This window comes from Zingiber officinale, chromosome 1A (genome assembly GCF_018446385.1).
Source record: "Zingiber officinale cultivar Zhangliang chromosome 1A, Zo_v1.1, whole genome shotgun sequence".
In the NCBI taxonomy this organism is placed as follows: domain Eukaryota; kingdom Viridiplantae; phylum Streptophyta; class Magnoliopsida; order Zingiberales; family Zingiberaceae; genus Zingiber; species Zingiber officinale.
In genome coordinates, this window is record NC_055987.1 from 83,305,683 (window position 1) to 83,331,933 (window position 26,251).

Genomic DNA, 26,251 nt, shown 5'->3' on the forward strand with positions numbered 1-26,251 from the left:
AGAATTAAGCCCGAGAACTTCTCAGGCACTAGCGAACCATGGAATGCTCAGGCATGGTTTAAAACACTGGAAAGCACGATGAAGCTTCTAGACTGGCCAGAGCACGAAAAGGTGAAGTGTGCCTCCTTCTGTTTAACAGGAGACGCACGCATGTGGTGGGAGCGGATTAAATCGAAGTGGCCAGTAAATCAGATGACATGGGCCAACTTCGAGAAAGAATTCTTCGAGGAATTCTTTCACATGCAAGTCACGAACCGACACTATGACGAGTTTACAGAGTTTCGTCAGGGCAACCTATCAGTTCAGGAGGCCGTGAAGAAATTCAACAGGTTGGCCCGTCTGTGTCCAGAACTAGTCAGCTCAGAGAAGGAGCGAGTACGGTTGATGCTGAAGATGCTCAGACCAGAGATCGCAATGAATGTGGCTGGTGGCGTTCATAGGCCACAAACCACAGAGGAGCTAGTGAGTAGTGCTCTGATCACCGAGCACTATCAGCACAGCATCACCCAGTAGAAGCAGGTTTCCACAGAGCCCAAGGGACAAGCTGGCTCAGGTACTCAGCAGAAACAACAGGGACATAGCTCCAACTGGAAGGGGAAACGTAAGGCAAGCAGTGACCCAAAAGGAGGACCAGCTGGAAAACATTCCAGACATCCCAAGTGTGCTACTTGTGGGAAACATCATCCAGGAGTTTGCCGCAAGGGTACGCGAGGTTGTTTTGAATGTGGACAGGAAGGGCACATGGCTAAACAGTGCCCGAACAAGAACAGCCTTCCTCAGCCTCAGCCGATACAGTATGGAGCTCAGCCAGCGCAGCTACATCAGATGTATGTTGCCTTAGATGGTCCACAGATCAGTCAGGGCAGATTAGAAGCCCCCACAGCTAACACAAATGCCAGGATTTTCTCACTGACCAGAGAGGACGTAGCAAATGCCTCGACAGTTGTCACAGGTCAGATCAGTATTTTACAGCATAATGCAACTGCCTTATTCGATACTGGGGCAACCCACTCTTATGTATCCAGGGCGTTTGCCGAGAAATTAGCAACACCTCCAGAGTTACTCAATAGTCAGTTTCTGACAACACTACCCTCAGGAGACATTATGGCATCTACACACTGGCTCAGAGCAGTGCCAGTCATTATAGCAGACAGAGAACTTTTTGGTGATCTGATAGTGCTAGAAATGACTGACTACGATGTCATCTTTGGAATGGATTTTCTGATCAGATACGGCGCTTCTATAGAGTGCCGTAAACAAAAGGTCATATTCCAACCTGAAGAAGGAGTACAGTTTGAGTACATAGGAAAACCAAAGAGAAAAGCCAGGAAGTTTCTCTCAGCATTGAAAGCACAGCAGCTATTGGATTCAGGATGCATGGGATTTTTAGCAAATGTAGTCAACACCAGCCAGGACAAGAACCAACAGCTATCAGAGGTTCGAGTCGTTTGTGACTACCCAGCAGTCTTCCCTGAAGAGCTACCAGGCTTAGCACCAGACAGGGAGATTGAATTTGAGATAGAGCTCATTCCCGGCACAAATCCAATTTCCAAGGCACCGTACCGCATGGCTCCAGCTGAACTGAAGGAACTTCAGGATCAATTACAGGAGTTTCTTGACAAGGGTTTCATACGCCCTAGTCACTCACCATGGGGAGCACCTGTGTTGTTCGTGAAGAAGAAGGATGGAAGCATGCGCCTATGCATAGACTACCGTGCCTTGAACCAGGTCACAATTAAAAACAGGTACCCTCTCCCCAGGATAGATGACCTGTTTGATCAGCTAAAGGGAGCCACAGTGTTCTCTAAAATTGACCTTAGATCAGGATATCACCAGGTTAGAGTCAAGAAAGGTGATATACCTAAAACAGCTTTCAGGACCAGATACGGACATTATGAGTTCGTAGTCATGCCTTTCGGCGTGACAAATGCTCCAGCTACTTTCATGGACCTCATGAACAGAGTATTCAGAGAATACTTAGACAAGTTTGTCATCGTGTTCATCGATGACATTCTTATCTATTCGTGCACTCGGAGGACCATGTAGAGCATCCGAAGATAGTTTTGCGGGTCCTTCAAGAATTAACAGACGCCAAATTCACGAAATGTGAATTTTGGCTAGACCATGTAGCCTTTCTTGGTCACATCATCTCCAAGGATGGTGTTATGGTAGATCCCAGCAAGATAGAAGTAAGTAACTGGAAGAGACCTAGGAACGCCAGGTGAAATCGAAGCTCGGGATTAGCAGCTACTACAGAAATTCAGAGGACTTCTCCAGATAGCCTCCCACCGGCTCTCACCGGAAAGAACAAGAAATTTCAAAGGATGGAGGATCATGAGAATTGAACTAAAATGGAGATTGACCAGTGCTCCTATTTTAGCTATACCAAAAAACACAGACAGATATCTACAGTGACGTCTCCAAATTGGGATTAGGAGCAGTACTGATGCAGCAGGGCAAGGTGATCTCCTACGCCTCCAGACAACTCAAGGATTATGAGAGGAACTATCCTACTCACGACCTTGAGCTTGCAGCAGTGGTGTTCGCTCTCAAGATTTGGAGACATTATTTGTACGGAGCTCAGTGCAGAGTGTATACAGATCATCAAAGTCTGAAGTATTTCTTTACTCAGAAGGATCTGAATATGCGACAGCGCAGATGGTTAGAACTGGTCAAGGATTATGACATAGATATCCTCTACCATCCAGGGAAAGCTAATAAGGTAGCAGACGCACTCAGCAGGAAGTCCAGTGCTACCTTATTATCTTTAGCAGCTATGTCGCCACCCCTAAGGAAGGAGATTACAGCTTTTAGTCTCGAGCTTATAGTCGGGCAGCTTTCCTCTATGTCCTTAGCATCTACCTTGCTTGATGATATCCAGACAGCTCAGGAGCAGGATCCTGAAATCCATAAAATCAAGCAAGGGTTAGCAGAATCAGAAAGTGGAGAGTTCAGAGTGTCCGATGGGGTAGTGTATTGTGGTGACAGACTTTGTGTTCCAGATCGAGGAACTACGAAAACAGATTCTAGACGAGGCTCACAGGACCCTATGCGATGCATCCCGGTTCCACCAAAATGTATCAGGATCTAAAGAAACGATTTTGGTGGCACAGGATGAAGTGATATCGCCGATACGTCAACACCTGCCTAACCTGTCGGAGGGTTAAGGCGGAACATCGGCGACCGGGAGGAGTTCTGCGATCCAAATTCCAGAATGGAAGTGGGAGGATATCTCTATGGACTTCATAGTGGGATAACCTAGAACCACGAATGGTTTTGATGCCATCTGGGTAATAGTCGACAGGTTGACTAAATCAGCCCACTTCTTAGCTATCAGAATATCCTATTCCATGGAGCAGCTAGCTCAGTTGTATCTCAAGGAGATTGTCAGGCTGCATGGAGTCCCACGAACCATTATATCAGACAGAGACAACAGATTTACATCACACTTCTGGAAGTGTGTACAGTCAGCTATGGGCACCCAGTTAAAATTCAGCACAGCCTTCCATCCTCAGACGGATGGTCGACTGAGCGAGTAAATCAGGTACTCGAAGATATGCTCCGGGCTTGTGCCCTAGATTTCAAGGGAAGTTGGTGCAAATATCTGAGTCTAGCAGAATTTGCATACAACAACAGTTATCAGGCCACTATCGGCATGGCACCTTATGAGGCACTCTATGGGCGGAGGTGCAGATCACCAATCTGCTGGTATGAGAGTGGTGAACTAGAGCTTCAGACAGATCTAGTAGCAGATACCACAGCAGCCATACAGCAGATTCGCCAGAGGATAGAGACAACACAGAGCCGTCAGAAGAGCTATGCTGATACACGACGCAGACCCCTAGAGTTTTCAGTTGGGGATACAGTTTTCCTCAGAGTAGCTCCCATGAAGGGAGTCATGCGTTTTGGGAAGAAGGGCAAGCTAGCTCCCAGATATGTGGGACCATACCTTATCACGAAGAGAGTGGGCAAGGTAGCATATGAGCTAGAGCTACCTCAGGAGATGTCAGCTGTCCACAACGTATTTCATGTCTCCATGCTGAAGAAGCATATTCCAGACGCCACCTAGGTGATTGAGCCCCAGTTGGTACAGGTCCGTGATGATCTCAGCTATGACAGTCGGCCTATTCAGATAATAGACCGAGCGAGAAGGAAGAAACCTACAAAGCAAGGCTTGTTGCAAAAGTACACTCAGAAAGAGGGAATCGATTATGAGGAGACCTTTTCACCGATATCTATTTTAAGTCTATGGGGATTGTAAAGCCCGAAAAATTCCCGAATTTATTTTAGAAATATCCTATGATTTCTCTAGATTTTTAGGATATTTTTACATAATTTTTGGAGTACCGGAAGTAGCAAAAACAAATAAGTCGCAAAATAGCTTAGGCGGGAATCAAACCCGAGACCTATGGTTTAAGGGATAATGCTAGTAACTAGTTGAACCCAGCAGGGCCGTGCTGAAAGAGAAGGGAAACATTTATATTTATATTTGAGTTGGGCCTAGTTACCCACTTAATATAAATATAAACTTAAGTTGGGGTTGGGTTATATTAATTTGGTTCGGCACATCCTTCTCCACCGAAACCCTCCCAACACCACCGCCGCTTCTTCCTTCTTCCCCTCTTCCTCACGCACGGCACACCAAGCCAAGGGTCAAGGGAACATCTTCCGGCGACGACTCCAACACGAAAAAGGTTCTTCTCCGCGAGAGGAACGCGAAGACGCGAGCGGATCGTCGAGAAGATCATCTCCACCGGAATCCTAGCGAATAGAATCGTAAGAAATTACGAACAGGAAATAAGAAACCCCTCACCTGCAGTATAATTGCTCTCGCTTGTTAGTTTGGGCGTTAGTTCAGTAGTTCTACAGTTTTCAGTTTTAGGGTGTGCTTGTAGTGCACACCAAGTATTCGGTAGAATGCCCAGTTCAGAAGGATGCACCAGTAGGCGTTCTAACAGCATGTAAAATGTATTAGAAACATTTTATTCAGCTTATTATCAGTTATTACAGCTATATGGATCAGATATCCATTGGGTGGGCTCCCACAGTAGCCTCTAGGTTCAGATAACCTAGCTCTAGGTTCAGATAACCTAGAACAGCAAAGTAAAATAAAACAGTATTCAGTATTTTACTTTTAGTCAGTTGGCACTGTATTTGGATCAGATATCCATGGGCTGGACTCCCACAGTCGTCCCTAGGTTCATATAACCTAGTAACCCTGCTAGATTCGGAACTTGCAACCCCGGGTCTCGTAGGGATGCGCGCACAGTAAGTACAGTTGCCAGGGCCCCAGCAGCATGTTTAGTATTTTCATCTATTATATGTATAGTTTTCAAATTTGTAACCAGTGATGAGAACACTAATTTAGCTTTCAGTTCAGTTCAGGTTCCGTTTATATGATTTGAGTTCATGTACAGATTTAGATATATGCATGACTAGTTCAGTATTCATGCTTAGTTTTAGATACAATATGCTATGCTCCGCTTGTTTGTATGCCATGATCAGTTCAGTACATGTTTGTATGTCATGCCATGTTGCCATGCTCAGTTCAGTTTTCAAACAGCATGTTTTAAAAACATAATCGCATCGTTGCATGTTTTTGTGAGATAGATGGTTTTCTTACTAAGCTTCTTAGCTTACAGATGCTACTTTTCTTATACTGCAGATACCGGTAAAAAGGAAAATGGATTAGCAGTGGAGGCTGGAGGTCAATGCAGATGAGGATGTGTGTGGAAAGAACTGGAATAAAAGACCCTCTGCGGATTTAGCATTTACCTTAGCACTTTTCAGTATTTGGTTTAGTTTCATGTTTTAAGCAATTAGAACTTTTAGAAATTCATACCTTCATGCACTTTAAGTTGTTAAAATGCCGTGAACCAGTAAACCTTGCTTTAGCTTAAGTTTAGAATTGTTACTACATGTTGCTAGAATGTTTATTATGCATTAGATAGTGGTAGTGTGAGGTTTTGGCACGAATCAGTGCTGGAAATCAGGAATTCTGATTTCGTTTCAGATTATCAGAACCTGGATCGGTCAGCAGACCGATCTAGTGCCATTCCTTCTCCTGGATCGGTCAGCCGACCGATCCAGATGGATACAGTAGCTTACTGTATCCCCCAGGATCGGTCAGCCGATCGATCCCTCCGCGAGCAGAGAGTTCGGGACGCATTCAGCAGTCACTGATCGGTCGGCCGACCGATCAGTGAGCCACTGATCGGTCTCACCGACCGATCAGTGAGCAGCTGGATCGGTCGACAGACCGATCCAGCCAGTGTTCGCGTGGGCGCCAGTGGATCGTTCCACGGATCGATCCAAAGCTCCAGTTTTACCTCCCCAGTATAGCTATGAATATCTAGAAGGTAGTTGGATATGAAATCTCACTCTCACAGAGTTAACAGAGGCAACTACAATAGTTTAGTAAAATTTTATTTTACCCAGCTTCCGCACAGTACACAGTAGTTTCAGTAGTTAGGGTAGCGATCCGGCTCACAGCTTAGTACCCAGGAGTCGGGTCGTTACAGTTTGTCTTACTATGAATTTTTCTTTAAATTATTTTGAAAATATTTCTTTGATAATCCTTTCTTTGAAAAGTACTTTGAAAGTTCATCTTAAAAAGTTATTTCGTTAAAAGTACTTTGAAAATTTTTCTTAGAAAATTCTTCTTTAAAATTACTTTGAAAATTTTAGAAAAAATTTTCATTGCAATTATCTTTGCAAAATATTTTTTTATTTTAACATTTAAAAATTATTTGAAAAAAAATCACTTTTCAAAGTTAGAACTATTATTTAAATGAACATGAGTTTTTACCTTTGTAAAGTTTTATTTGAAAAATTGCATGCAAAAGTAGTTGGTTTTTTAAACCTTGCTTCAAAAATCCTTGAAATACATGACATAATTGTTTGAAACTTGCTTGAAGAACAAAGTTTGCAAAATCCTACATGCTAAACTTTTATTTATTTAATTATGCTTTGTGCATTCTTTTTGACGTATGGCAAAGGGGGAGGATAGTGGGTTAGGTTAGAAAATCAACTCACTTTAAACATTTCATGCTTAATGCTTATTTGAATGCTTAGTTGTATTTGTTTTTCGAACTTTAACCTAAGTTGTCATTACATCAAAAAAGGGGAGATTGTTGGGGCAGGTTAGACTAATAATCTAGTTTTGATGTATGATAAATAGGTTAAAGTTAGATGTAGTGTTTGTCTAATGGTTTTACCGAGTGTACAAGAATTGACGGATCCAAAGGGTCGGATATTTGGCAAGAAGTCCAGATATGTCAACAGGACAACCAGATATCTGACAAAAAGTCCAGTTAGGTCAACGGACTGACCGAATATCTAGCCAGAAGTCCGGATAGGTCGACGAGCCGACCGGATATCTGGCGAGAAGTCCGGCTAAGTCAAAAGGTCGACCGGATAGTCGATGTGAAGTTCAGCTAGGTCAACAGGTCGACCGAATAGCTTGTGTGAAATCTAGCTAGGTCAACGGGCCGACATGATAGTTGGTGCGAAGTCCAGATAGGTCGATGGGCCAACCAGATATCTGACAAGAAGTTAAGTTGGGTCTGCAGACCAGACAATTGGCAAACTGATAAGTAAAGGTAACTCATTGGAGGAGAGTGACTCGGTGAGGATGCGTCCTGATTGAGGGGACAGTAGGCGTCGGTCCAATTTAGGTCCATTTTGAAAATATAAATTGAGACCCTGACTATATTCTATTCTCGAGAAGATAGGATCTAACTTATAAATCTTTATAAAATATTCATGAATATATTTTTCTAACTCTATGTTGTAGAGAAAAATCTTGACCTTCAAATTCTGCACGCGTAGCAACTGACAAAGCTTGATTCTGAGTTCAGAGTCAAAAATTATGGCCTTCGGAAGATTTCTATGTCAAACCAGCAGTTAGAGGCACCTTCAAGCAGTGGAAGACACCGTGAGCTTGCTTTGAAGGTGCCTTGAAGTGCTTTGAAGGTACCTTCCAGTGGATGAAACTTGTAGTTTACAGATTTTATCATCATCGAAGATATGGTGATAATATTTGTAACGCCCACTCTACTTCTTTCACTCCAACCTAAGTCACGGGCATTACACTTTTCATACCTTCTAAAGACTTCATTATATGCACACTGCTCGGTTCAAAGATATACTCTGAACTTGTTACAATTGCTAAGTCATGTTTTGAAGGGAAGCAGAGCTGAGATAAAATCTAGATCTGCTAGAGACCTAAGCCATGTAGCCCTAACCAACCGTGTAGACTTACCCATGGGGAACTGAGACATGGCCGTGTGGAGATGACCTACCGTATAGCCTACCAGGCCCAAAGTTGGGCACGACCGTGTGTGCCACACGGCTGTGTAAGGCCTTCCCTGCAAGTACAGGGCACGACCATGTAAAGGACACACGGTCGTGACACCTTTGAAGCAAGACCCATCACATGGCCGTGTGTGTCACACATCCGTGTGACATTTCCAGAGGCTAAGCCTTGCATGGCCATGTGTAGCACATGACCGTGTAACCCCTTCCAGGGACTAGGTTGGGGCACGACCGTGTATACCACACGACCGTGTAGGTCCTCCAAAGAGGGAGCATGGCACGACCGTGGAAATTTTCACAGCCATGTCAACTTGGCCGAGAGAAGAAAGTTCAGGGTTGTGTGACTCCACATGGTTGTGTCACGGCCGTGTGGGGATCACACACCCCACTCTAGCACGACCGTGTGAAACCACACGGTCGTGTCACCTTGGCCAAGAGCAGGAGGTGCACGGCTGTGTGAATTCATGCATGTACATGACATGTATTTTTAAACCAGTTTATCATGCAAACCATCAACTTAAAAACCTTGCTAGTAATGTAAGGAACACAGGAATCTTGGCATATTATAGAGTTCATCAAGGCTACACATTATAACTTAAATTCTCAACTTGGGAAGCTTACACTAAAACAAACCATGAAATTTGAAAACATTATAGTACATAATTAGTGAAAATAATAATCATCTTGCTTTGGGCTCGGCATTGTACCTTTTTACGTGCATCCTTAATAAGATCTGAGGTAGCTAATCCCGAACCTATCAAGGTACTACTAGGCGATATAGGGGCCTAGGGGTGATCTAGGAGCCCACCCATGGACCTTGTGTCCGATACATGACTTTCTAAAGTAAAATACTTTCTTTTAACTATTAATTTCTTGTACTTGCACTTACTTGACATTTAACCAAACATCTTATGTGAGCTTAATTCCCCCCGTCCTTATACGAAACCTTCTCTTACTCTTAACTATATTGTCCCTTCTCTTCCTAACAATATATTCTCTTGATTCATTGGTTATCACATACATGTATCTAGTAAGAGGTCCAAGGTTCAAACCTTGGTCATCTCTTTTTGGTTCTATTTTATTATTTTTTTGCAAATTTCCACATAAGGCCTATTTTTTTAACCATGGTAAAAATATATAAACTTGCTAGATATCCTATGGGTGTTACAGTCCCCCATACCTCATAAAAGTTCATCCTCGAACTTAAAATAGCTCCGGGTATTTTCGTTTCATATCATCTTCACGTTCCCAGGTTGCCTCTTCGAATCGCTGATTTTGCCACAAGACTTTTACTAGGGCCACCTCTTTATTCCTTAATCTTTTGACATCCCGATCCAATATTTGAACGGGTCAGCTTTCGTAACTCAAGTCCTCTTGAACTTGCACTGTCTGTGGCTCGGTCACTTGGTCTGTGCTAGGTATACATTTCTTGAGCATTGAAACGTGGAATGCATTATGGATTGCCGACATTTCTTGAGGCAGCTCTATCTCGTAAGCTACCTTGCCGACTCTTTTCAAAATCGGATATGGTCCCACGTAGCGCGGACTTAGCTTTCCCTTCTTTCCGAATCTCATCACTCCTTTCATAGGAGCTACCTTGAGAAATACTGAATCTCCGGGGTTGAATTCTAACGGCCTACGCCGTTTATCTGCATAATTCTTCTGCGTCTCTTAGTAGTTTCTATTCTTTGTCGGATGTTTTGTATAGCACGGGTGGTGTTGTCAATGAAATCTGTTCAAAATCCCATTTCCTTCTTTTCACCACCTTCGTACCAGCATATAGGGGATCTGCATTTCCTCCCATACAAAGCCTCGTAAGGTGTCATTCCAATAGTAGCCTGGTAGCTATTGTTGTAGGTGAATTCCGCTAAGCATAGATATCGGCACCAGCTTCCCTTGAAGTCTAAAGTGCAAGCCCGTAACATGTCTTCTAGTACTTGGTTCACCCTTTCCGTCTGTCCATCTGTCCGTTAGTCTGAGGATGAAAGGTAGTACTGAACAATAGCTTCATGCCAAGAGCCTTCTGAACACATTCCCAGAAATGTGAAACAAAGCGACCATCTCTGTCAGAAATGATGGTCTTAGGAATCCCATGTAATCTAATAATTTCCTTGACATATATTTGAGTCAGTTGCTCAATTGAGTAAGTCATCTTGATTGCTAGGAAGTGAGCGGATTTCTTCAGTCTGTCTACGATTACCCAAATAGCATCATAGTCGTTCGTTGTTTTGGGCAGTCCTGAGATGAAATCCATAGAAATGTCCTCCCATTTCCATTCTGGAATTTGAATTGGCTGCAGTACTCCTCCAGGTCTCTGGTGTTCTGCTTTAACCCTTTGGCAGGTCAAGCAGGTACTGACATATTGAGCCACATCTCTTTTCATACCGAACCACAAGAATTTCTTTTTCAGGTCTTGGTACATCTTGGTGGATCCAGGATGCATTGCATAGGGCGTTGCATGGGCTTCTTCTAGTATCTTCTTTCGCAGCTCTGGATCCTCGGGAATACATAAGCGATCCCTGAGGTATAATACTCCACTATCAGCGATAGGAATCCATCATTCTTTCCTTCGAAGACCTCTTGCTTGATCCTTTGGATGCATGGGTCGCGGGTTTGCTTCCCCAATATATCGTCGAATAGTGTCTGTGCTATAGTCAGGGTAGAAAGCTGTCCGGACATATGTTCGACCCCGTAGCACATATTTGTGCCTATATGGCATATTCCCGGGTGCTTCTTTCCGCAGGTGGTACACTGAGGAAACATGAGTTGCTTGCTTGCTGGACCACCCTTGGAATCATTCCATTGCTTCCTCTTGCCACTGTGATTTCCTTTCCAGTTGGTTCGGGTGCTCTAAGATTTCTGTCCTCCCGGATGAGTTTGACTCTTGCCATCGTTCATCGTCTTCTGATAGTGTTCGGTGATCAGGGCACTACTGATTGATTCTTCGGCGGTTTGCGGTCTATTAACTCCATCGGCCATATTCAGAGCTATCTCAGGTCTGAGCATCTTCAGCATAAGTCTGACCCTTTCTCTTTCAGTGCTAACCAATTTTGGACATAAGCGCGCTAAACGGTTGAATTTCTTAACAGCTTCATTAACTGACAGATCGCCTTGTCGAAACTCGATGAACTCGTCATAGTGCTTGTTTGTCACCCTCATATGGAAGAATTCTTCAAAAAATTCTGTCTCGAAGTCTGTCCATCTCATTTGATTTATTTTTCTTTTTGCTTTGACTCGGTCCCACCACATTCTTGCATCGCCCGTAAGACAGAATGATGCGCACTTGACCTTCTCGTGCTCAGGCCAATCCAATAGTTCCACGATGCTTTCTACCGTCTTGAACCAGGCTTGAGCATCCCATGGTTCACAGTTGCCAGAGAAAACCTCCGGTTTCAATCTTTGCCACTGAATCAAGTGTGCTTCTTGACGAACCACTGGAGCTGGGCCTACTGGTGGTACACGTACCGGTGGTACTGGTGTAGCTACCGGTATGACTGGTATCGCGTTCTGATTCCCAGGTGGGGTAGCAGTATTCCCCTGCTGATTCATTAGAGCAGTGATTATCTGTTGTTGTTCTGTAACCTGACGCTGGAGCTCAGTGACTACATGCATCAGATCAGGTGGAGGTACTGTCTCCTCTGCTCTAGTATTGCGTCTTCTAGCCATGCTTCTCTTCATGAATAATAACAAGGCTAGCATAAGTTATTATTATTATTCCTAATCTACCATCATGCATACTTAAACTAAAACTGTAACTTATCAAATAATAATAAAAATGGAGTAGACATGCATACTATCAAATTATTATGAAAGAATAGATTTAAGCATAAGCATCATAAAAATTTAAGCATAAAAATTCTTACTTGGAGCTGCAGGATGTAGGCTTGATGTGTGTGTAGTGGAAGGTAGACCTACTCTGATACCAAACTGCAACGCCCGCCCCTTCCGGGGGCGCTAAGGCTACCCTAAGGGACGGGGTTACTTACACCTACCTAACATACATGTGCATATGATCTCATGGCAGCGAAAGATATTTATCATATGCATCTCTTTTTTTTTTTAACGTGGCATGTGAACCATAAATCATACTAATATTCATGCATAACTTAATCTATATTTTCTACTTGAACATGAATCATGATCTTATAAATCTACTGACATGAAATAAGACATCATAAATGCATATCATATTAGTTCAAGTTATCATCATAAACATAAGGTCCAAACTTTAGCACACATGCACAATTCAACCAAATAAAGTTTTAAAACTAAATTAGATCTATCCACCATGCCACTCCCACACACACTCCCTGCCTTTCCTGCTGCTCCCCTTAGTTCATCCATTCCTTGCCTTTCTCTGCAGTACAAGGAAACATAAAAACTATAAGCCTTAAGGCTTAGTAAGTTCCTTTCCTACTCATAAAACTATAAATCATACATACACATAAAACATCTCATAGCATGTGAAAACATGACATAACCATATCATAGCATGTGAGAACATATCATGAAACGTATCATAGCATGTGAGGACATAACATATAACATATCATAGCATGTGAGAACATATCATGAAACATATCATAGCATGTGACGACATAACATGAAACATATCATAACATGTGAGTACATAACATGAACTAATAACATGATCATCCAAGCATCATAAACATGATTTCAAAAGTATCTTTAATAAGTGTGAAGGGAATCATATAACATGTACATGTAGATGCAAGATGTTCCTTTGAAAGCATGCATAATGAAATGAACATATGCAACATGTTTTTTTTTTCATATCATATACATACTTGAACATAATATCAACATAAGGGTCCGGCTTGTACCACATACATACATAAATGCGCGCAATCCCTAGGACAGGGTAGCTAGCCCCGAACCTACTAGGGATCTAGGTCCGTTCATAGTCCGTCGACCTAGGGGCGTACTAAGGAGCTCATCCCTTTTTACGAGGCACGTTTCATAGTCCATCGACCTCGGGGCGCTTATGGAGCCCACCCTTGGTACAAGCCATACAAAAAGTAAAATAGCATGTCATACATATCATGTATCATGTTTCTTATTATGTCATCATACATATCATGTTCTTGTCTTATCATACATGTCATATCATGAAGAGAGCTCTTGATCCCAACTTAAGGGAAGCATCTCTTTGTCGCATCATGAAGAGTGCTCTTGATCCCAACTTAAGGGAAGCATCTCTTAGGCTTTTCTTCTTACATAAGCCTTTCATAACATATCTCATAAACCGTAACATGTTCTTATCATAACATAGATCATAGCATGTTACATGAAACATAGCATTTATCATGTCATGAAGCATAGCATATCATCTCATGAAACTTAGCATATATCATATCATGAAGCATAGCAAATCATATCATAAAGCATAGCATATATCATATCATGAGGTATATCCTATATCATTCCATGAAACATAGCATATCATCTCATATCATGAAGTATAACATATCTTATCATATCATGAAGCATGGAACTTAACTAACCATATCAAGAATCATACAACATGAGGAAACATAAGCATGCATAGTTAGGTTCAAAAAAAAACTTCTCCCTAAACCCCTTTTTCCTATCTTGGCCAAACCCTAAGGTTAGGGTTTTTTTTTTTAAAAAAACCTTAACTAACCATATATCAAGAATCATACAACATGAGGAAACATAAGCATGCATAGTTAGGTTCAAAAACTTCTCCCTAAACCTATTCTTTCAATCTTGGCCGAAACCTTACTAGCATGAATTCTAAACTTTGGCCACCATAAGAAGCATGAAACTTCAACCAACTATAGATAAATAATCATACATCATAAAGAAGCATAAATAAGCATGGTTAAATTTCAAGACCTTGCTCTAAGCTCATATACTTGCTTGGCCAAACCCTAAGGTGAGGTTCTAAGATTCATTTGTACAACATGTAGCATGAAAACTTATCTAATCTCATACAAAAGATCATACAACATGTAGAAACATAACGAAGCATAATTAGGTTAGAAAAACTTAGTTCTAAGCTTACATTCTACCTTGGCCGAAACCTACAAGTAGAGTTTCAAGTCTTCTAGTGCAACATGTAACATAAAGTCTTAACCTAACTTCACACAAGGTATCATACCTCATGAATGAACATAATCAAGCATGTTTTGGTTTTAAATTTTGGCCCTAAGCCTCATATCTTATCTTGGCCGAAACTTCACTAGGGTTTTCATTTTTTTTATATATATATAACATGAAGCATAAAAAAAATCTAAGCTATCAACACATAAGAGTTCATTCATCATGAGGAAGCATAAACAACATATTATCATTGAAATTTCAAAAAAAAACCTTGCTCTAAATTTCATTCCTATTCTTGGCCAAAACTTGAAGATAAACTTCTCCTAATTTTATACAACATGGAGCATGAAAAACTAAGCTATCAACATATAAGAAAGTCTAACAAGTTTAGGAGCATAAACAATATGTTTCCTTTTTAAAGCTTTGCCATAAACCCTATAACTCATCTTGGCCGAAACATTGGGTTCGGGTTCTTAAACTTTTTAATATCATATGAAGTATTAAACTTAGCTAACAACATGTAAAAGATCCTATATCAGGAAGGAGCATAGACAAGCATGTTACCAAAAGAAACTTTGCTCTAAACCTTCTCTTTTTGTCTTGGCCGAAACTTCAAGGTAAGGTTCTAGATTCTTTTTTTTTGTACAACATAAAGCATAACTTGTAGACTTGTTTATCCTAAGTGACCACCAATCTATCTTGGCCGAAACTTGCAAGGAGATCTCTAAGGTTTCAAAAGCATTTACATACAAGGAAAATCGATAACTACTTGTACTGCAGTGAGGGGATACTCACATCCTCTCGCTTAATTTCCTAGAAGAAGAAGTCCTTGGTTGTGAAGATTTTCCTAGGGAGCTTGCTTCTTGCTTGGTTCGGCAATGGTGAGGGAGAGAAGAGGGGTTTCGGTGGAGAGGAGAAGGGAGGAGGAAGAGAGCAAAATGAATGTTTTCATTCATTTTCTCTTTTTATTCCAAATGAAAAGAAGAAGGGAAAATGAGTTTTTCCTTCTCTTTTCTTTTACTCATCCCTTAATGAAAAGAGAGAGCAAGAATCATCTTTTCCTTTGAGAGGAAGAAGGCAATTCCAACTTCTCTTCCTAAATGAAAGAAACCTTCTCTTACTCTTAACTATATTGTCCCTTCTCTTCCTAACAATATACTCTCTTGATTCATTGGTTATCACATACATGTATCTAGTAAGAGGTCCAAGGTTCAAACCTTGGTCATCTCTTTTTGGTTCTATTTTATTATTTTTTTGCAAATTTCCACATAGGGCCTATTTTTTTAACCATGGTAAAAATATATAAACTTGCTAGATATCCTATGGGTGTTACACATACAAGCTTCTACGCATCTGATTGAGGTTTCGATTGCTTTGGCCTACTGCTATGACTCTACTACGACGCTGTTGCACCCAACTCTTGTTGAGGAACCGACTGACACTGAGCCTAAGCGGACAATATTCAAAGGTGTTGGGTAATGAGTTGTAATTTGTGCATTTAAGTATTTGCAATAGGACAAGAGCAGGGTGTTGCACTTGTTCCATCTTTTTGTACTCAAGTCCCTTTTCTGGAGGTACCGAAAAAGATATTTTAGTGGATTTCCCATCGATAGGTCCACGGGACCTAGGTCTTGGAGTAGGAGTCGCCAAAGGTGTAATAACTCCACCCTCCTCCCTACTAGGCTGTGAGGGCGAGACATTACTGTATTACTAACTATACTTAACTAGAGTTACTCACATGGAAATAGCAATGCTTAAAACCCTCAAAAATGAAAACCATGCAATTAGTAACAACTGCAATCATACAAGACTAATCTCAACAGTCTATTCAAGCATATGTTCAAAACTAAAACATATCAGTCTGTATATGCATGTCACAGTGATACAACTCAATTTATGGAACTAGTGTGCACAGCAATTAAAAGGAAGAGTTCTAAAACATAAAACATTCAATAAGCAAATCCAGCAACATAAAAGAATAGTTCCAACATTCTGAATACAAAATCTTAATGAATTATTAAGCTAAGTCCCAAGGCTTCCATAGTCCAAACATCACACATCCATCTCACACCTCCTTGTCGCCTTCCTTCACTATAGCTTTCCTTTCCCTTTATCTGCGGTAAGAGGAAAATGCAACTATAAGAAGAATGCTTAGTAAGCGCTATCTAACTCACAAAACTCGAATATGCATATGAACAGGAAGAAATCTAAGAACTGAATGCTTTAAAAGAAATACTACTCATGCTCATCTAATAGCAAGGAAATCAAAACAAACTGAAATGCTAAACATGTAAAGCTGCTCAACTAATAGCAATAACAGTAAGAACAATCTAAACAACATACTAGCATAAAAGAAAAACTAAACTTGCTGATCTTTAAACTTATGTGAAACTTATTTCACTTGTTCAAAAACTTATACTTTTATACTTCAAAATACTAATATCTTGGGCCCAGGCTTAGTACCAATGCGCGCTCCCTAATAGAAACTGAGGTAGCGAGCCACCAGTTCTACAAGGGTAAAGACCTTGGTTTTACCAGGGCCGAGACCTCGAAAACGGTCACCTAGATTTGTTTAACGACAACCTCGAAAGTCGGGTACTAGCCTCTTCAAGTAAAATACTTCTTACTTATAAATACTTCTAATAATTGAATGCCTTGTACAAATCTGCAATACTTAAACCAATTCTAAAACTGAATTACTTAACAAAATCTGCACTATAATACTTAACAAAAATCAGCACTATAATACTTAACAAAAATCTGCACTGTAAGCTTCAAAAAAAATTACACTATAAGCTTAACAAAATCTGCACTATAAGCTCCACAAAAATCTGCACTATAAACTCTAAAAGGGTTATTCGTGCCCCTTTTCCAGCACAAACAAAATTGAAACTTGTTGGAATTAAAGCCTATGTGAAGCTTCTTGGAACTTTAAACAAAACCCATGTAAAACTTATTCAAAACTCATACTTTTATAGAGCAACAGAAATTAAAACCTGTTGAAGCTATCTACGTGCCATGGCAAGGAAGCAAAAGAAACCAAAATGCTACACATAGCCATTCAAAACTAAACAATTTGTTCATATCCAAATCTAACAAATTCTGGATTAAGTTTCATGGCAGCAAACTTCAAAAACAAACCGAAAACTCAACTATTCCCCCTGTTCAGTGCCACGGCAAGGAAACCAAAAGGGACAAAATGCTCAACATAGTTAATCCTTTCATGTTCTTTCTTTGAGTATCACGGCAGCAAGCCCTAAACAATACTCTTTACAGCAAAAATTCGAAAACAAGAAGAAACTAAATCCCTAGCAATCTAAAATTTCTCACAGCATACTCCGAAAACAAAAAAAAAACACTCTAAATCGAAGCTCGAAACTACCCTTACCGCATGTGAGTAGCACTTACTTCGTTCTTAGACTCACAACCGAGCAAAAAGGCTTCTAGGGTTTCGGAAAAACTCAAGCTCTCGGCAACTTCTTCACATCTACATGTTTTCCTCAACAAGATGATTGCGATGGTGGAGGAAGCCCTCGGAGATCACCCCGGACCGATCGCCGGAGAGAAGCCCTAACTTCCTCTTTTCTGTTTTCGCCCGAGCAGGGAACAGCGTCGCACGCGAGAGTGGAGAAGAATTTAGGTCACAGGAAAATTAAATCCAATTCCTCTCTTAATACCTAAATATTCTTGTTATCTACTACCACATAAATATATTTCCGCCCTTTCCTTGATCAGCACAGCCCGCTTGGGCGTTTGGCTATCGCGCTTTGCTTAAGTCTTGGACCGGGTCGAAGGTCGCGGGTTTGAACCTCGGCCGAATCTCTTTATTTTTTGCAACTTCTTCCTTTTGGTAAAAATACCAAACGAACTTCAAAAATTGCATAAACATACTCTAAAAATTCCTAAAAATTTCTAGAATATTTCTAAAGCATTTCTAAATATTTTTAATTACTATTAGGACTCGAAATGAGGAAATTTGGGTTGTTACAATTCCCCATACCTTATAAAAAGTTTATCCTCGAACTTAGAATAATTCTGGATATTTCTGTCGCATGCTGTCCTCACGCTCCCAAGTAACTTCCTAGTGCTTCTGGTTCTGCTAGATGACCTTCACTAGTGGTACTTCTTTGTTCCTTAGTCTCTTAACTTCTCTATCCACTATCTGTGTAGGTCTGCTCTCATAACTAAGATTCTCCTGAATCTGCACTGACTGAGGCTGAATCACTTGGCTAGGGTCGTGGAGGCACTTCTTTAGCATAGAGACATGAAATACATTATGTATTGCTAACATGTCTTGCGGTAAGTCCAGCTTGTAAGCTACTTTCCCAATCCTCTCTGTGATCAGATAGGGTCCTACGTAGCGGAGACTTAACTTGCCCTTTTTTTCCAAATCTCATCACTCCGTTCATCGGAGCAACTTTGAAAAAGACCGAATCCCCTACTTGGAATTCAAGTGGCCTACGGCGTGCGTCAGCATAACTTTTTTGTCTACTCTGGGTCGTCTCAATTCTCTGTCTGATCTTCTGGATAGTCTGAGTGGTCTCATCTATCATCTCTGTCTGCCTGCCTAGTTCATATTCCTTCTCTTTTCTTTCTCCAGTCTCCAGCCAGCATATAGGTGATCTACACTTCCGACCATATAGTGCTTCATACGGTGTCATCTTGATAGTGGCCTGGTAGCTATTGTTGTAGGCAAATTCAGCTAAGTACAGATACTTGCACCAACTGCCTTTAAAATCATATGCACAAGCCCTGAGCATGTCTTCTAAAATCTGATTTACTCGTTCTGTCTGTCCATCAGTTTGGGGATGGAAGGTTGTGCTGAACTTGAGTTTGGTGCCTAATGCATTTTGAACACACAACCAAAAATGAGAAGTGAAACGCCCATCCCTATCGGAAACAATCGACTTCGGGACTCCATGAAGTCTGATCACTTCCTTAACATATAGCTGTGTCAATTGCTCTATAGAGTGGGGCACCTTGATGGCTAGAAAATGGGCAGACTTGGTCAATTTGTCCACTATCACCCATATCGCATCATATCCATTAGTAGTTCTTGGAAGACCTGTTATAAAGTCCATGGATATTTCCTCCCACTTCCACTCCGGTATTGGAAGGGGTTGTAGGACTCCTCCGGGTCTCTGGTGCTCTGGTTTGACCCTCTGGCATATCAAACAGGTATTGACATATTTTGCAACATCTCTTTTGAGTCCAGACCACCAGAATTTCTACTTCAAATCTTGATACATCTTGGTGGAACCAGGATGCATGGAGTACGGTGTACTATGAGCTTCTTCTAAAATCTTCCTTCTAAATTCCTCATCATTGGGAACACAAAGGTGGCTCCCCTGATAAAGAATTCCACTGTCTGATATCCGAAACTCTGAATTTTTTTCTTTTTGTATCCCTTGCTTAATCTTCTGGATATCTGGATTTTCACTTTGCTTTCTCTGTATATCCTCAAGCAAGGTTGACTCTAAGGTCAATGTAGAGAGTTGCCCATAAACAATTTCAACTCCAAAGTCAGACAATTCCTTCTGCAGTGGCAGCGCTAATGATGACAAGGACATCAGAGTTGCACTGGACTTCCGACTTAGTGCATTCGCCACTTTCTTAGCTTTACTTGGGTGGTAAAGGATTTCACAATCATAATCCTTAACCAACTTTAGCCACCTGAGTTGTCTCATGTTTAGATCTTTCTGAGTAAAGAAATACTTCAAACTCTGATGGTCGGTGAAGATTCTGCACTGAACCCCATACAAATAATGTCACCAGAGTTTTAGTGCAAAGACCACAGCTGCCAGCTCAAGATCATTAGTGGGGTAGTTCTTCTCATAGTCTTTGAGTTGTTTGGAAGCATAAGCTATAACCTTCCCTTCTTGCATGAGAACAGCTCAAGGCCTATCTTGGAAGCATCACTGTATATGTCAAAATTCTTGTTGCTCTCTGGAACAGTCAGAATAGGAGCACTGGTCAGTCTTTTCTTCAGTGCTTGGAAACTTTGCTCACATTTGTCTGACCATTCAATCTTCTTATTCTTCCTAGTGAGGGCTGTTAGTGGAGAGGCTATCCTGGAAAAGTCCTCCACGAATTTCCTGTAATACCCAGCTAAACCAAGGAAGCTTCTGATATCCCTGGCATTCTTGGGTCTACACCAGTTGTTAACCGCTTCTATTTTGTCATGATCTACCTGGATACCTTCTTTAGAAATGATGTGACCTAGAAATGCCACTTGCTCTAACCAGAACTCACACTTTGAGAATTTAGCATAATGCTGCTTTTGCTGAAGGGTCTGCAGTACTATTCTCTAGTGCGTGTCATGCTCCTCTGGGGTTCTTGAATAGATCAGAATGTCGTCGATGAACACGATGACAAACTTGTCAAGGTATTCTCTGAACACCTTGTTCATTAAGTCCATGAAGACCGCAGGTGCATTAGTCACACCAAAAGGCATGACTACAAACTCGTAGTGTCCATATCTAGTCCTGAAAACTGTTCTGGGTATATCATTTTCTTTCACTTTCAACTGATGGTACCCAGAGCGCAGATCTATCTTAGAGAACATTGTTTCCCCCTTTAACTGATCAAATAGATCATCTATCTTGGGAAGAGGGTACTTGTTCTTAATTGTTACTTTGTTCAACGCTCTATAATCTATGCACATCTGCATAGATCCATCTTTCTTCTTGACGAACAACACTGGAGCTCCCCATGGTCAATGACTAGGACGAATGAAACCTTTGTCAAGCAGCTCCTGGAGTTGTTCTTGTAGCTCTTTCAACTCTGCTAGAGACATCTGGTACAGAGCTTTTGAAATTGGACCGGTGCCATGAACCAACTCAATTTCAAACTCCACTTCTCGGTTGGGAGGTAGTCCAGGTAGCTCTTCTGGAAATACCTCAGGATACTCACAGACTACCCGAACATCTTCCTGCTTGGGTCCTTTTTGTTCTTCTATATTCACAATGTGTGCAAGAAAACCAGTACACCCTTTAGCTAACATTTGCTGAGCTGTTAGGGAAGAGAGGAATTTCTGGGTCTTCCTCTTCGGCACTCCCGTAAACTCAAAGGATGGTTCACCTTCTGGGCTGAAAATCACTTTCCTTCTGCGGCAGTCCACTGAAGCACTGTACTTGCTGAGGAAATCCATACCCAGAATGACATCGAAACTTGGATCGCAAGGACTACTAGGTTAACATATATCTCTCGGTCTGAACTTCTGACTGGTACAGCCCGAAGCCACTAGTTGGACTCCATGACTTCCCCAGAAGGTAGGGTCATTAAAAACTTAGAGTTCATGCTCTCTGTAGGCATCTGAAATTCTTTGGCAAAGCGTACTGATATAAAAGAATGGGTCGCCCCAGTATCAAATAGTGCAGTAGCTAAATGCTGAAAAATAACTACTTGACCTGTTACGACCGTGGAGGCACTAGTAGCTTCCTCTTTAGTGAGGGAGAATACTCTGGCACTGGCTGAAACTGGTGGGACTTCCAACCTTCCTTGACTGAGCTGAGGTCCGTCCAGAGTTGCAGGCATGTAGTGTAACTGAGGCTTGTTCCCCTATTGCGCTGTCTGTTGCTGAGGTACTTTGAGCTTGTTAGGACATGCCTTAGCCAAATGCCCTTCTTGACCACATGAATAACATCCAATCATACCCAAAAGACATGCTCCTGGATATACTCTCCCACATTTAGGACAGGGAGGGAACTTGGCCTGCTTGTTTGTTGATCCTCCCTTTTGGTTGCCTCCTGTATTCCATCGTTTCCTTTTGTTATCTTTGCCCTTCCAGTTCTGCTTGCTCTGACTCTCTGCTGCCTTGTCCTCTATCTTGACTGGCTTGAATTGCATTTGTTGTGCCTTGATGCTATTCAGATAGTGCTCAGCGACTAATGCCCTGCTGACCAGCTCTTCACCAGTCTGTGGTCGGTGAGTTCCACTACTCACGTTAAGTGTTATTTCTGGTCTTTCAAAGTAAAATATCTTAATTACTTCTTCCTTAAATGCCTTGGCATTTTAACAAACACCTTGTGTGCCAAAATCCCTAAAGTCTTGAATTTGGGATCTACTTAAGGCCTTGGCCTTTTTCTTTCTTTTCTTTATCTTTGTTATACTTTTCTTAAACTCAAAATACTGATAGGGTATTTTCCATATGCATATATAAGTGAAACTAACTAGGTAACACACAATCATGCATAAAACACAAAATAAATCTGCACATACAATAATTCTATGATGAGAAATCAACGGAAAACACGTCTTACTACAGGTGAGCAGTACTTCTAAACATTTCTCTATACTGCACATAAATAATAAAGGAAAACATAAAAGAAAGTATAAATACATTCTTACTTGAAGACGACAAGGCTGATGCTGATGTGTGTGTGATGCTGGAGAATGAGGACTGCTCTGATACCAACTTGTAACGACCCCACCCTCCTCCCTACTAGGCTGTGAGGGCGGGATGTTACTGTACTACTAACTATACTTAACTAGAGTTGCTCACATGAAAATAGCAATACTTAAAACCCTCAAAAATGAAAAACATGCAATTAGTAGCAACTGCAATCATACATGACTCATCTCAACATTCTATTCAAGCATATGTTCACAACTAAAACATATCAGTCTGTATATGCATGCCACAGTGATACAACTCAATTTATGGAACTAGTGTGCATAGTAATTAAAAGGAAGAGTTCTAAAACATAAAATATTCAATAAGCAAATCCAGCAACATAAAAGAATAGTTCCAACATTCTGAATACAAAATCTTAATGAATTATTAAGCTAAGTCCCAAGGCTTCCATAGTCCAAACATCACACATCCATCTCACACCTCCTTGTCACCTTCCTTCACTAAAGCTTTGCTTTCCCTTTATTTGCAGTAAGAGGAAAATGCAACTATAAGAAGAATGCTTAGTAAGCGCTATCTAACTGACAAAACTCGAATATGCATATGAACAGGAAGAAATCTAAGAACTGAATGCTTTAAAAGAAATACTACTCATGCTCATCTAATAGCAAGGAAATCAAAACAAACTGAAATGCTAAACATGTAAAGCTGCTCAACTAATAGCAATAACAGTAAGAACAATCTAAACAACATGCTAGTATAAAAGAAAAACTAAACTTGCTGATCTTTAAACTTATGTGAAACTTATTTCACTTGTTCAAAAACTTATACTTTTATACTTCAAAATACTAATATCTTGGGCCCAGGCTTAGTACCAATGTGCGCTCCCTAATAAAAACTGAGGTAGCGAGCCACCAGTTCTACAAGGGTAAAGACCTTGGTCTTACCATGGCCAAGACCTCGGAAACGGTCACCTGGATTTATTTAACGACAACCTCGGAAGTCGGGTACTAGCCTCTTCAAGTAAAATACTTCTTACTTATAAATACTTCTAATAATTGAATGCCTTATACAAAACTACAATACTTAAACCAATTCTAAAACTGTAATACTTAACAAAATCTGCACTATAATACTTAACAAAAATCAGCACTATAACACTTAACAAAAATCTGCACTGTAAGCTTAAAAAAACTGCACTATAAGCTTAACAAAATCTGCACTATAAGCTTCACAAAAATCTGCACTATAAACTCTAAAAGGGTTGTTCGTGCCCCTTTTCCAGCACAAACAAAATTGAAACTTGTTGGAATTAAAGCCTATGTGAAGCTTGTTGGAACTTTAACCAAAACCCATGTAAAACTTATTCAAAACTCATACTTTTACAAAGCAACAGAAATTAAAACCTGTTGAAGCTATCTGCAGTGCCACGGCAAGGAAGCAAAAGAAACCAAAATGCTACACATAGCCACTCAAAACTAAACAATTTGTTCATATCCAAATCTAACAAATTTTGGATTAAGTTTCATGGCAGCAAACTTCAAAAACAAACCGAAAACACAACTATTCCCCCTATTCAGTGCCACGGCAAGGAAACCAAAAGGGATAAAATGATCAACATACTTAATCCTTTCATGTTCTTTCTTTGAGTCTCACGGCAGCAAGCCCTAAATAATACTCTTTACAGCAAAAATTTGAAAACAAGAAGAAACTAAATCCCTAGCAAACCAAAATTTCTCACGGCATACTCCGAAAACCAAAAAAAAAACTCTAAATCGAAGCTCGAAACTACCCTTACCGCAGGTGAGTAGCACTTACTTCATTCTTGGACTCACAACCGAGCAAAAAGGCTTCTAGGGTTTTGGAAAAACTCAAGCTCTCAAAAACTTCTTCACATCTACGTGTTCTCCTCAACAAGATGATTGCGATGGTGGAGGAAGCCCTCGGAGATCACCTGGACCGATCTGTAACAACCTAAATTTCCTTATTTCGAGTCCTAATAGTACTTAAAAATATTTAGAAATGCTTTAGAAAAATTCTAGAGATTTTTAGAAATTTTTAAAGTATTTTTATGTAATTTTTGGAGTTCGTTTGATATTTTTACCAAAAGAAACAAGTTGCAAAAAATAAAGAAAATTAGCCGAGATTTGAACCTGCAACCTCCGGCCAAACCAAGCCTTAAGTAAATTCGGTTGACCAAGTGGTCAAGCAGGCGGTTCTGTTTAGAAAAGGTAGCAAAATTTATTTAAGATAGTTAACAGAATATTGGATTATAAAAGGGATAAGTTGATGTTGGATTTGTCTGTTTAGAAAAGGTAGCGAATTCATTTAAGATAGTTAACAGAATATTATAAAAGGGATAAGTTGATGTTGGATTTGTCTGTTTAGAAAAGGTAGCGAATTCATTTAAGATAGTTAACAGAATATTATAAAAGGGATAAGTTGATGTTGGATTTGTCTGTTTAGAAAAGGTAATGAATTTATTTAAGATAGTTAACAGAATATTATAAAAGGGATAAGTTGATGTTGGATTTGTCTGTTTAGAAAAGGTAGCGAATTTATTTAAGATAGTTAACAGAATATTGGATTATAAAAGGGATAAGTTGATGTTGGATTTGTCTGTTTAGAAAAGGTAGCGAATTTATTTAAGATAGTTAACAGAATATTGGATTATAAAAGGGATAAGTTGATGTTGGATTTGTCTGTTTAGAAAAGGTAGCGAATTTATTTAAGAAGTTAATAGAAACATTAAGTTATAAAAAGGGATAAGTTGATGCTCTATTTTCCCGTGACTTAAACCATTCTCTCCTTCTCTTCGGGGTACGATGGCGGAGCTCGGGCAGAAAATGAAAGGGAGTTAGGGCATCGTCTTCGGCGGTCGGCCAAGGTCCTAGAAGCCCTTTTTGTTCGGTTGTGAGTCCAAGAAGCAAAGTACGTGCTTCTCACCTGCAGTAGTAGTAGTTTCGGACCTTTGTACTTCTTGAATTCGAAGCATGAGAAGCGCTTATATTGCAGATTTTTATGTAGGCTTATAGTACAGATTTTTATGTAGGCTTATAGTGCAGATTTTAATTAAGTCTATAGTGCAGATTTTTAATTAAGCTTAGAGTGCAGATTTTTATATAGGCTTATAGTGCAGATTTTAATTAAGCTTGTAGTGTATATTTTTAATTAAGGATATAGTGTAGATTTTAATTAAGCTTATAGTGCTGATTTTTATGTAGCTTATAGTGCAGATTTTAATTAAGCTTATAGTGCAGATTTTTATGTAGGCTTATAGTGCAGATTTTAATTAAGCTTGTAGTGCAGATTTTTAATTAAGCCTATAGTGTAAATTTTAATTAAGCTTATAGTGCAGATTTTTAATTAAGCTTATAGTGTAGATTTTAATTAAGCCTATAGTGCAGATTTTAATTAAGCTTATAGTGCAGATTTTTAATTAAGCTTATAGTGCAGATTTTTATTTAAGCTTATAGTGCAGATTTTAATTAAGCC